Below are 11,855 nucleotides of genomic sequence, written 5' to 3' on the forward strand. Positions count from 1 at the left end.
TGTGTATCAAAAACAATAATTGGGTTCCCCATACCATAAAGGTTTTTGTAAATATGTAAGCCTTTTGAATAGAAAGAAAGGTTGGTTTGCAATTGTAAGTACTGTAGGAATAAAAGACACTAGAACTTTTGAATAATATTACTAAGTTGTAATAGGTTAAAGGTTGGGTATACACGAAGGAAATTCTGTAGGAATCTAACTAGAAATTGTTTTATGATAATATTGATAGACAGGTTAGATCCAAATCTGTGAGTTGGAACTCATGAACAGAACAATCCTAGTTCTGAAGTGTGTAGGAAACTGAGCCCAGTGGGTCAAGATAGGTCCTAGAAGGAGTTAGGTCCTGTCAGCCCTAGACTAACTGTATAAACCAACAAAATAATGAAGAAGGTAAATAATAAAAGTAAAATTAGACTGTAAGTATTTTGCTTTAAACGAAAGCGTAAAAGAATAATAAAGAAACAAAACACAATCTTTATAGCAATACGAACAGAAACTATAACCATCCATGCGTAGCTATTTCCTTTGTATTAATGAGAATTGTGTTCAAGATAACAATGAAAAGTTAACCACAAAAAAAATGGTCATAGCACTACAAGAAAAAAGGACATTGGTGAGGGGCGAAAAATGTCACCATAAACTCATTGGTGACGGTCAAAAGAGCCTTCGTCACCAAAAACTGAACGTCACCAAAAGTGGCATCACCAAAAGAATAGGTGTTGTAGTGACATTCAAAGTCCGTCACCAATAATGATTTATAATGATGGATAGTGACTATCACCATTTCATATGAGCAATGGTGATGGACCATAGCCTCCGTCACCAAAAACTGAACGTCACCAAAGGTGGCGTCACCAAAAGTATAGGTGTTGTATTGACATTCAAAGTCCATCACCAATAATGATTTATAATGATAGATAGCGACTGCCACCATTTCATATGAGCAATGGTGACGGACCATAGCCTCCGTCACAAAAAACTGAACGTCACCAAAGGTGGCGTCACCAAAAGTATAGGTGTTATGGTGACATTAAAGGTCCATCACGAATATTGATTAATGACAGATAGTGACCGTCACCATTTCATATGAACAACAACGATTTCTTGTGATGGACCTTTCATGGCCATCACTATTGGTGCATATATATGGTGACGTTTGTTGACCCTCACCAAAAGCTGCATTGCCATAAGTATAGGTGTTGTGGTGACATTCAAGGTTCGTCACAAATAATGACTATAATAAAGGACATCGACCATCACCATTTCATATCAACAAAAACGATTTATGGTTACACACCTTTGAGGTTCATCACTATTGATGCATATATATGGTTGTGTTTGTTGATCATCACCATTTCATATTTTGGTGATGGTTGAAAAATGTCACCAAAGCTCATTGGTGATGGTCAAAAGCTCATTCCATATGGATCATGTCAGGGCACGATGGAATCGAACCACCAACCTCCTACTTGTAAAGCAGGTTCTCTTCCATTGATCTAGCACCCTTCAAATAATTAGACTTTTAAAATTAGACCTTGAAACTTCATAAATTGTAAATTCTACAACTTTCAATAAATTAAAGTCTCGACAATATTTTACTAAAAAAGCAAAGCAACATCGAAGTTGCAGGTCCCTACCTAATGGTTATGGAAGTTTTGAAAAGTGGGTGGAGGGAAAAATAATTATGTATAAGAGAATCAATATGTTCAGTTGAATACTCAACTAGAAATGAAAGTCTGAAGACATTTATAATCTATAAATGACCTATAACTAGAAAATGCACCAAATATTGCAAAGGAAATGTCATAAGCTGATAACATATGGAAGAAGAACATTGATGAAGAAAGAAGCAATATGTTATAGGTTGAGTGAAAGAAAAATCTCAATGTTGTTGTTGTTTGGTGTTTAGATATCTGAATGATATCTAAACTTCTGTGCAAATGTAACACAGATCTCCGGAAACCATGAACAACATATGATAAAAAAAAAATATATATATATATATATATATATATATATATATATATATATATATATATATATATATCCCCTTTACATAAACCAACATGCAATTTGGAATTTCACAAGTCCACACTCAAAACATGACAGCAACCAACAAATAAAAGAAATTGACTTGGACAGAAAGCAATAGCTTCACCTTCATTCTTGAGCTGCTTCTGTTTATTTCAATTTGACTCATGACATTCTTTATCTGACAAGGAATCAAAATCATCACTACTATTAAATTCATCCAACACAGACTTTGGATATCCCACTAACATCTGCATTTTTGTTGCCATGCCTGAAAACCATGGAGTTTCCTGTTGATAGTAGAATAAGATGTGTGCCTGTTGCTCAAGAACACATTCCTTATTAACCATTGTTACCTGAAAAAAAAAAAAACCAAAGAGACAACACAATATCAGCGTACACAAAATCCCATACCGAAATATAATCATAACTTAGCAAAGAAGTCTAAAATATGTTCTTAATTAATAAACTTTGTATTTGGAAATATTGTTTCTTTAGATTTAAAAAAGACTATGTTGTACAACACTTCTGTCTATTTATCCAGGTAATTATATCATAGCATATGTCACACAGTAGCAATCTACAGTACCTAAAGTAAAAAGACAAATTTTCTCAAGAAAATAGATTTAGAAAAGAGATTTGAAAACTATAAGTTTGTCATCAAAGCTTTACTTAATTTAACAACAAACTAGTTGGAGTTTGAAAATCAAAATCATTCATAGGAAATGAATAGGACAATGGCCAAAGTAATTACTCATACAAATAAAGCTAGAGTCACTATTTCCATTGCAGATAACTGAAATTTGGCCAGTGATCTAACAATTAGAGCTTATTTTCTGGGAAGACTCGTCAATACCATCATTTTTTTTCCATGGTCTGTTGTGTCTCTAGATCCAGATCAGATAGCTTGCCATTCTCAAGTTCTATCTTTCAAGTACTGATTTCTAGCTCACTTTAAAACACAATTCTAGGACTCCATTTTATTTTGTTTTGTCAAGAGAATTGGCAAGACCTTCCCATCCTCTGTTTTACATAATCAATAACCATCCATCAATGATATGAAGAATAATAGATACACAAAAAAGGCCAAAGATGTTCTTGTTGTATACTTATGTTCTAGGACTCATCTGACCTTACTGGTGCAAAGAGCTCACCCTGAAAAATTAACATCCACGTGGAACTTAGAAAAGAAATTCAAATCAAGCTCCAAGTAAACCAATCAAAATATGAACATCATTTTAATCAATAAAATCTCTGACTTAAAATAAAAGTGGCCTAGAATTGAATGTTATATCAACCATGTCAAGTAACTAACATCAAGTGAGAAATACAATCCATGCATATTGGATTAGTGAAATAATTGATCTGGTAAAGCTCAAAAACAGATGACTTAGAGCTAAGAAACACAAATAAATGACTTAGAACTAACATGAGGTTGCCCTTTCAACCTTGTCGTTAAATAACTCTTCTTTATGTCACTTACCATTAAAAAAAATTGATACCAGGTGGAAGTGGTATTGTAACATTAACCTCTGATAGTATGTTTCCACGACTACTTCTCAAGATCCGCTCCATTACCAGCATTTGGGGCTAGATAAGATACATGCAAAAACCATCAACATGAAAATCAAATCTACATCCTTGTAAAAAAATGGGAGGAAAAAGATATCCACAAATTGAAACAGACTGTAGGATACCTCATTCCTACAACATGATTATCTTGTCATGAACAATAAAAAAATAAATCGGGAGAAATGTAATTTTTGCCACATTTTGACAATGAAATCTTTTGCATATTCTATGAACAATTGATGAAAAAGGTCAGCTAAAGCTTGTCAGCATCAAGATTATAGTAAAACATAAAGGAACTGCTCCAACACATATATAATCCTAAACTTAAGTATCTATACATATAAGTATTTATTGAGGACATTGTATTTTGTGAAAATATGGAAGTCAAATCTTTGAAATAACACAATTTATGGTACCACTGCCTTATGAAGTCCATTCATTCGAGTATTTACGAAGTCCATTCAGGAATTTATTCAAAGTTCAAAGTTCAAACAATTAACATGTAGCCTAAAAAAACTCAGATTTGAAAAGGAGATAACCCAAATATGTAGAGTATATATCTCGCATTTATATATCCTAATTTCGAGACATTGAAATGACACTTTTTAGCATACTATTGTGAATTCAGCCCAAAATGCTAGAAAAAAAATATTGATGGTTATTTTGCTAATATAGAAGTTTTATACATGCATTTATTTAAACAATTAGCTTGGAATGTCAAACATATCTAAGGATGCACACAATACGTTGCATCTTTAGCATTGGTGTGTGAACTTGAGACAACGAAGTCCAACATTAACAGTTTTCCTACAATATGCACTAGCAAAATAGGTGAACAATAGTATTGTAGGTACGTGTTATGAATATATGTATTGCAGGCCAATAAGAGTATGGTTGGAACATTCATGTCCAACCCTTCCAATTTTGCCTATAATTTTCACTGGTCTAATAGGTGAACAATAGAACTATAGGTGTGCATTCTGTATCACTTACCTAAATCCAACACCTTCAACATAGAAATTTCAAAGAATATGTCCAGAACTGGTAGGTAATTTGCAAAATGACAGAGTTGGCTTGATTGTTTCTGGAGAACACTAGATTCTTACATTGTTCAATGTAAATTCATGACACTTTTCCAAGCTTAGATGGAACAAAAAGGAACCAAGCTAGAAGGTTATTTAAAGAATCCTTACTTAGCTAGGGTAAAATGTTAGCCCTTTTTTGTCAAAAAGCATAAATGTAAAATCTTTAAGAAATTCAGTGAAGAGACTGCATAAATGTTATTATCAAACCACTAACGTAAACAAAGCTAAGAAATATTTCATTGTAGAAGAGATATTCATGGTCAAATTAACAAGAAAGTGACCTTTTAGCATAGTTAATGCACTAGTGCTCATGTTGTAGTGTCCCAGGGCATGCTAGGGACTACAGGGAGTGCTCATGTACATCTAGGGAAGAGGTGGGCAGACATCGAGCTGTAGGCAGGAGGACTACAAGTGATGCGGGGAAGATACTTGAGGTACCCAACCTCTTGGATTATACCTTTGCTACGGGAACCCCGAAGAGAGAGTCGCAAGACTGGCGGATGTAGGTAGAGACAGATACGGATGAAGCAGCAGAGAGTGCTACAGTACAGGAGTCCCTAGGCAGTGTGAGGCTAGCAGGCTAAAATAGTGCAAGCCCTAGTTGCGGTCACAAATGAGCCCTAGCTTTAGTCATGAAGGGAGACTTAGATGTAGTCTTGAAGGAGCTCTAGCCACAATAAAAAAAGAAGCCCTAGCTGCAGTAAAAGGTAGCCCTAACCGCAGTTAAAAGGAGGCTTAGCCACAAAAAGAGAGAGGCCTAAGACACAGTCTAGAGAGAGGCCTAAGATGCAGTCAGGAGAGGCATAAAGACATAGTCAAGAGAGGCCAGATACACAACAAAAGGAAGGCTCTTATCCACAGCAAAGGAGGCCTTAATCCGTAACAAGAGGGAGGCCCTTATCAGCCATCAAGAAGAAGCATATAGTCGCAGTCAAGGAAGGTCTAAAGAAGCACTCAGAGAGGCCCTAGCCACTGCAAGAAGGATCTGTAAGACAGCAAGAAAGAAGCCCTAGAAGCAACGTGGAAGTCTTATGTTTTGCTATAGGTACAATGTGTGAAAGGGAGGTCATTTTGAGTGTTGTTCTTGGGTTCTCTTGTAGGGAGAAGGGTCGAAGTTTGAAGTTTAAGATCACAACAAGAAGAGGCATTCAACATGGGTTAAATAGGGTTGTTCTGTAGCTATTCTAGGAATATTGAAGGGTTGAAAAGGGGCTGAGTATCTTGCTTGAAGCTTCAACTAAAGGATGAAACTCAACTAAAGGATGACTTAGCTTAATAAAGTTCATGATGGCCTTTTACAATCATATACTTATGAGTGAACCCAACTCTTATTATTGGGACTTATCCTAGTGTCCTGATATGTGGGATATAGAGGACAAATAAGATCTCCCTTTCTCCATTGCATTCCTCCCACCTTGAAAATCAAAAGGGGACAATGAATTTCATATACACATACTTAACAGATATATATTCCCAATCTCTTGCCATCTACTAGTTGCGCCTTCTTGAGCTAGGCTCAAGCAATTAGTCAATCCAGAGCATACATATCCCTACTTATTCTCCACACGCCTCTGGTGGATCTCTCTATCCCTGTAGTGCCAGTAAAATGGTTTGGGTATGGTAAGGGCTGCTAGCTAGTTTTTTGAACCTTTGTATTTACATCTATTTTCGCCTGGCCTTACCCTACTCTCATCTCTATGTATTCTCAAATTAAACCAACTACACAATCGAAAACTTTGTTCTTGTGTGGTATCTCAAAATGCTTTTCAAACATAAAATTACAACATACTGTCACAAGGAGACTAATAATGGTTTAACATATCAAACTTGACATCTTACATTAACAATTTCCTTTTACGTGATGTTAGTCTTCTGCCGAAGCCTTGGAACCATGCCTAAAGGGGTGTACTACATGACCGAGGGTTTGCACTGCTAGTAAACTTAATTATAACTAATTATGAGAACAAGATAGCATTGTTTATATACCATATTTCTTAAATTAAAGATTAGCTTCCTGTATGAATTACAGTGCATTGATAGAAACAAAGATAGTTTCCAACAAAAAGCACCCAAAAAAGTAGCAAAAGTCATAGGAGACACTTATTTCACTTCTTCGGTGTTGGTCTTTGAAGACCTCCACCACCATCATCACTTCCACATGCATCCTCCTGCACCTCAAGATTTGCAGGTACCACTCTACCCCTGTTTCTTGAAATCTCTCTGATAGGAGTCTCTGTAGCCTTCTCAGAACAAGGAATCATAAGTGGATTGGTTCTGTGAGGCATCAACTCCTCACCACTTTCAATAGCTTCCATCATCAACTTCCAGTCTTTAAAATCAAACCAAAAAACAAATTGGCTGTAATAAGCTTCTCCAGATGCCATTTATGTAGCTCTGGGAGCATTTTTGGGGACAACAAAATGTTTTCCATTTTCATCGACATTTATTTCAACTCTACCATCCTTTACTAGAAAATGATAGCGCAAAGATGTTTTCTACTGTCTAGGAAAATGATATTCTATTTAGAACCAAATTCTCTAATCTGGCTTGCTTCTGTTTTCGCAAAATGTTAAATATGCTTGCCATATTCTTGTCTGTTTCTGATTTTTCATCTTCCGGGGACTTTTTCACTGCTTCAGGTCGAGTGCTTTCTGTCAGCTTAGTATGTTTTCTCTGTACTATATCTTTCCTTTTCTTGGGTTCATTATCCATTGGTCCAAGCATAGTGCAAATTCCTGCCACATGCTGGAAAACAGAAGCAGCTAAAAGCCCAATATTTCTCCATGATATTTGGGTTTGATCATCATTTCCCTCCAAAGACCTGCTTCCATATGCCTGGTCACTATAGTTTCTTAGAATATCACTACTAATAAAATCAACTGGAGTATCACCATCATTGTTTTGTGATCTGTTAACAGTAGTGAGGAGTGTGGATGTGAGATCAAAGAGTGTATCAACATCTGTAACTTGCTCATGAGGTCTCTAAACAAAATTGTGCAAGCTTTCCACTTTGCTAATTATAGCCTCAAATTTGCCAGATTCTGCTTTTAAAATATTTTCTCTCTCCTCAGCAATCGAAGTCTTGAGGGGATGATAATGGTACCTTAATATACAGTGTTGCACCATACTCTAACTGTTACCACTGCATGCAGTGGCATCTTCTTTCTCTCTCGGGGGCTTACTGTGGCCTTGTTATGATCCTTTTACCCCACGAGAGGAATTTTCCAGTGTCTGACTTAATGTTTCTTCCTCTTTAACTCTAGCTTGGGTACCAAGCCTTCTACCCACCCTTTCTATCACCTACTTTTGGAGTTGATAGAAATGAAAATATTCAACCAAAGCTGGAAGGAAGGGCTTGAAATTGAGATTTATGATTGAAGAACTGCCATGAAATGGAAAGAGAGCAAGAAAATGCTTTCGTGTTGCATTGAAATGAGGGAGGGCAGGGAGTTGTGATTTCCCCTACCCTGAGAAGTCTGCTTTGTAATAGAATAGGGATGAAGGCCCACTATAGTGGATATAAAGTCCCAAGACATATCATTGTCGAATGAAATGCGTAGGTGCATTGTGCCAATTAAGCATGAGGATTGGGAGAAGTGACACATGTGGGAGAGTGGCCATATTATTGAAGAATTATTTACATTGAGGAAGGACACCATTTGAATATGGTAAGAATGTCAATTCTAACGTGGAGAGTTTCCAACACCACTTTCTCATCTATATGAGGGAGTTTACAATTTGTATATCTTTGTCTCAGTCCCATTGTGAATATATTAGTGTGAGGATCCATTGTCTCATGATCCATATGTTGGATGCTTTGTTGAACTTGAGTTTTATAAGGAAATCTCTTTAGATATCCAAAATGTCTCAGAAATTTATTTCAACAATTATTGTCTTGCAACAATGTTTATTGATGATAAATTGTTTGGTAATGTACACTTGCATAGAAGAGTGCGACTGATGGCATGGATACTCGATCTTTTGGTTCAAAATGGCCACCTCTAAAGATAATATTTGGAATATCCTTTGAGCCTTTCTTTGAGATGGCATCCAAGGAGTTGGAGTGAAGACATCAAGGAACTCTATATTTTGACATATTCCAGCTGAATCGCCAAACATGCAAGAGAAACTAAAACCAAGGGTTATATATGTAATAGCCCTAGTGTATGGGAAATCCAGGCTTTTAGAGGAATATTTCCGCATTTAATAATTGGATGAGGATGAATATTTCTGTTACACTATGTGTTGTGCACAACAGCTAGGAAAGTCTCTATCGGTCATAGTGTGATGAAGCGATGGGTTCGGGTTTCCGTGCCTGTGCTATCAAAGTATATCGATACAAGTGATGAAAAAACATATGTTCAATTCCCTGGAACATATCTTATTTTCATTACTTGTCCAGGATAAATCCACGGCCATAGTTGAGAAACGTAATCAAAAGAAAATAAATATGTAGTTTATTTAAACAAATGTGGCATGAGCAGAAAACTTATGCACCAAATTACAAAATGTGAAAGTCAAAGTTTTGTATAAAAGTTTTAAATTAAAAAAATTTCAAACAGTTGCGAGGAAGTTTAACGAATGCAATTGCCCAACACTCATCCAATGGCCATTCGAGGAGGGTCGAAGCCATCCATCAATATGAAGAGATCTATAAAAGCAAACGAGGACTTTGAAGAAGGGATCCCTGATTTTTCATACCCAAATGTTGCCTGATTATTGAGCAAGGGCCTGACGAGTTAGCGAGGGTTTCCCTTTTGTTTTTGTTTCAATCTATTTTCATGCTTAGATTTTTGCTAATATGATGTCATTGGTGGACCTTAATATGGGGCACTGCACCATACTCTGATTGTTACCACTGCATGCGGTAGCATATTCGTTCTCTCTCGGGGGCTTACTGTGGCCTTGTTGTGATCGTTTTACCCCACAAGAGGAATCTTGTAGTGTCTGACTCAATTATGTTTCTTCCTCTTTAACTCTATCTCAGGTACCAAGCTTTCTACCCATCCCTTCTATCACCTGCTTTTGGAGTTGAGAGTAATGCATAAATTCAACCAAAGCTAGAAGGAAGGGCTTGAAATCTATGTTACTAGAAACCAGAAAGGGGAAACAAAACGAGAAACGACAATGAGACGAGAAACAGAGTTTGGAGATTTCACATTAAATAAACGAGGAGAGAGAAAAACAAGACAAATATGAAACATACAACCAAGCATTTGTTTCGCATTCAAGAAATGAGGAGAGAGAAAAAACAAGAAAAATATGAAACATAAAACCAAACATTCATCATTAACATTGTCAAATACTATGGTTCATAGGTAGTTGCTCATAGGCTTTAGCTGCTCACATTGGCCATTCCTTAATACTTATAGTGATCAAGAAAGCTTCCATTTCTCACATAAGCCATTCTTGAATACCCATGTTTGATCCTCTATGCTGGCAAATACAATAGTGAAGAAACACTTGGCGCTGAATTCAAGTTTGATTTAGCCTTTGCATTTTCCAAATGGGTACATGATCCCACATACATTGTATATATTCTTGGATGTGACATGAGTGGACCTCAATTTTCAAATTTGGGATCTATTGTATCATTTTCCACACAGTTATTGGGTTATTGTTTTCATGGTTGGGTAACAAGATGGTGGAGATTGAGTTGATCCCCATTGGATATAGAGCCAAAAATATAGGGTTCTCTCGAGCTAATACTACAACATGTGTTTGAAGACAAAATCTAAAGAGAAAAATTTCAAAAATTTATCTTTAATCCATTATAATAGAAAAATAATCTTTATAATAATAAAAATAATATATTTTAAAAGTATAGTTGAACTAGATATTAAATTTCTAGTTTGTGAGAAAAAAATTAACTAAATTATTTAACTACTAATTTATAAAAATATATATAAAATATCTATACACATTACTAATTTATAAAAGAGATTTGATCCCTTTAGGGTGTTGGTATATCTGAAATTAAGATGGATCTAGGTTAGTATATATTATTTACCATAATTATTGTTAAAGTGTATAATGGCTATCTCATATTTGTATTTGCATTGATTAAATGATTATTATATGTAGTCATGTTTTATATTAATTATTTTAATGCATCATATATATGGTTTTGTATAGTAAATTTATTTTTATGTTAAATTTTAATAGTTAAATTTAGATATTCTTTCTTGATATTAGTTATTTTTTATTAATTTTCATTTTATTCTGTTGGATCCATTAAAATTTGTTATCTAAGTCAATGTTTCCAATTAACAAGTGTGGTTGATCAATATAAATAAGTGAAATAAATTATTAAATTGTGATTTTTTTTTTAATTTCTACTTAGTTAAATATTATATATAAATATTCCTTGTGGTTATAACATACCAAACCAATCATTTTTAGTTGTTAAATATGATTATGTTAAGATAACTTTAAAAAAATGTTATCACCCATGGTTAGAACTTACCAAACCATTTTTTTTAGCCCCTAGATTTATTTATGTTAAAATATCTTTTGAAATAATGTTATGGCCAATAGTTTTGTTATATTCCATGGTTTTGTACTTTATATTCATTTAATTTGCTAGTTTTTGCACATGGTTTTGTTAGATTCCATGGTTCGTATTTAATATTTATTTAATTTATTAGTTTTTTCTCATCAACTTTTTTCATAAATTAAAACAAGCGAGAGAGACCTTGAAGTCTTGAAAAGAAATGTCATAATCTAGGTATTTTATTCTACGCCACTCTTCATATATTTTGGTTGTTAGATTTTTGTGCCAAGAGACCCTTTCCACCTGGGGAATATGTTATAATATTTGGCATCAAATCAAATAAAAAAATTTAAAAACATAAAATTCTCGAGTGCATAGTTTTTCTTGCCCATGGTTTTTTCCCATGGTACTCCTAACCCATGGTTTTTGTCCATGGTATTTTTCTACAATCTAGCCTATTCAAAGGCTAATAATTAGAGAGAGAGATTTGATCTCTCTTGATGCTTGAGAGAGATAGATCTACGCTGGTTATTTATAAATGAAGAGGAGTATTTTCTTGTAGTAGTACTCTTATTTGTTTTGTATTTAAAATTTATTAAATGATGGATTTCTATTTTGTATTTTGATTTTTGAGGCTTGTTTACTTTTATAATTTTACAATTATTTCTGTCACT

The 11,855-nt window shown here is 34.7% G+C and overlaps 1 pseudogene; it reads right to left on the reverse strand.

Annotated features, from left to right (window-relative positions):
- Positions 1-6,793: 6,793 nt before the first annotated feature.
- Positions 6,794-7,814, reverse strand: LOC149173465 (non-structural maintenance of chromosomes element 4 homolog A pseudogene; annotated as a pseudogene).
- Between the last annotated feature and the right edge of the window lie 4,041 nt (positions 7,815-11,855).

The sequence above is a fragment of the Pinus tabuliformis genome, chromosome 4_2 (genome assembly GCF_031772625.1).
Source record: "Pinus tabuliformis cultivar Carrire ecotype Pingquan chromosome 4_2, CPIR1, whole genome shotgun sequence".
In the NCBI taxonomy this organism is placed as follows: Eukaryota; Viridiplantae; Streptophyta; class Pinopsida; order Pinales; family Pinaceae; genus Pinus; species Pinus tabuliformis.